The following is a 2,087-nucleotide window of genomic DNA, read 5'->3' as shown; positions in this document are numbered from 1 at the left end:
GGCAAGCCAGTAGATCTGAACTGCAAGTTAGAGCCATAGCTGTGAGATGTACTTGGCACCCAGACTCAAATGGGGGTGGGTCAGAGAGACATTGTCAGAGTTCTGTGGAGCGGTGAACACTTGCCCAGAAGACAACTACAGCAAGGGCCATGTCCAAGATATGGGGTTAGGTGAAGGAAGTCGAGAGGGAAGGATCTTAACAATTATTTAGTATCCACCAGATACTAGGCACTATATGAGTTGTCTCGAGTTTTCATGGAATCTTTACAACCACCGTATGAACTCAGTGTACTCACTTCCATTTCCAGGACAAGAAAAAGGAGAGTCAGACAGATTAGGTCATTAACTCTGAGGACACAGCTAGAAAGGAGCACTTCACCACCAGAAGCAAAGAGGTAAAAAAATTCCCTTTCACCTAGATCTTTGTCTTATCTTTGTATCCTCCTCAAAATGTCTACCCAAAGCAGCCCATCAATATTGTTCATTAGTGCCCGGTGCGATTCCGTCCTGCGCATCTGTGCTGCCGAGCAGTAGTCGTTTATCTCCGTCCATCTTCTCTTCCACTCAAGTGTTTGCCACCACCCCATGGAAGACTTGATGGACATGGACATGAGCCCCCTGAGGCCCCAAAACTATCTTTTTGGTTGTGAACTAAAGGCCGACAAAGATTATCACTTTAAAGTGGATAATGATGAAAATGAGCATCAATTATCTTTAAGAACAGTCAGTTTAGGGGCTGGTGCAAAGGATGAATTGCACATTGTTGAAGCAGAGGCAATGAATTATGAAGGTAGTCCAATTAAAGTAACACTGGCAACTTTGAAAATGACTGTACAGCCAACGGTTTCCCTTGGGGGCTTTGAAATAACACCACCTGTGGTCTTATGGTTGAAGTGTGGTTCAGGGCCTGTGCATAATAGTGGACCGCACTTAGCAGCTGTAGAGGAAGATGCAGAGTCAGAAGATGGCGAGGAGGAGGACGTGAAACTCCTAAGTATATCTGGAAAGCGTTCTGCCCCTGGAAGTGGTAAGCAAAGTTCCACAGAAAAAAGTAAAACTTTCTGCTGATGAGGATGATGATGATGATGATGAGTTTGATGAGGAGGAAGCTGAAGAAAAAGCTCCTATAAAGAAATCTGAGATACGCCAGCCGAAAATGCTCAAAAATCAAACCAGAATGGAAAAGACTCAAAACCATCAACACCAAGATCAAAAGGGCAAGAATCCTTCAAAAAACAGGAAAAAACGCCTAAAACACTGAAAGGGCCTAGATCTGTAGAAGATATTAAAGGAAAAATGCAGGCAAGTATAGAAAAAGGTGGTTCTCTTCCCAAAGTGGAAGCCAAGTTCATCAATTATGTGAAGAATTGCTTCCAGATGACCGACCAGGAGGCTATTCAAGATCTCTGGCAGTGGAGAACGTCTCTTTAAGAAAATAGTTTAAACAGTTTGTTAAAATTTTCTGTCTTATTTCATTTCTGTAACAGTTGATATCTGGCTGTCCTTTTTATAATGCAGAGTGAGAACTTTCCCTACCATGTCTGATAAATGTTGTCCAGGTTCCATTGCCAAGAATGTGTTGTCCAAAATGTCTGTTTAGTTTTTAAGAATGGAACTCCACCCTTTGCTTGGTTTTACGTATGTATGGAATGTTATGATAGGACATAGTAGTAGTGGTGGTCAGACAAATGGAAATGGTGGGGAGACAAAAATATACATGTGAAATAAACTCAGTTTTAAAAACAAAACAAAACAAAAACAAAAACAAAACAACAACAACAAACAAACATATATATATATATATATATATATATATATATATATATANTCACCCCAATAAACTCTAATTAAACACACACACACACACACACACACACACACACACACACACACACACACAAGTAGGCCCTGAAGCCAGAATGGCAAGGTTTAATCTTGATTCTGCGATTTTGCTTCTCTGTGGCTTAGTTTTCACATTTGTCAAACTGGGATAATAACATGAACTCTCCCATAGGGTAGTTGTGAAAATGAAAGGACTTAATACATGGAATGCACTTAGAAAAGCATCTGGGACGTAGTGAATACTC

General features: G+C 40.7%; 1 pseudogene; it reads left to right on the top strand.

Moving 5' to 3' along the window:
* The first annotated feature begins 585 nt into the window (after positions 1–585).
* Positions 586–1,724, top strand: LOC109392369 (nucleophosmin pseudogene; annotated as a pseudogene).
* The last annotated feature ends 363 nt before the right edge of the window (positions 1,725–2,087 follow it).

Source organism: Hipposideros armiger, unplaced genomic scaffold (genome assembly GCF_001890085.2).
Source record: "Hipposideros armiger isolate ML-2016 unplaced genomic scaffold, ASM189008v1 scaffold_329, whole genome shotgun sequence".
NCBI classification, from domain to species: Eukaryota; Metazoa; Chordata; class Mammalia; order Chiroptera; family Hipposideridae; genus Hipposideros; species Hipposideros armiger.
This window is presented reverse-complemented; position numbering and strand designations above follow the sequence as displayed.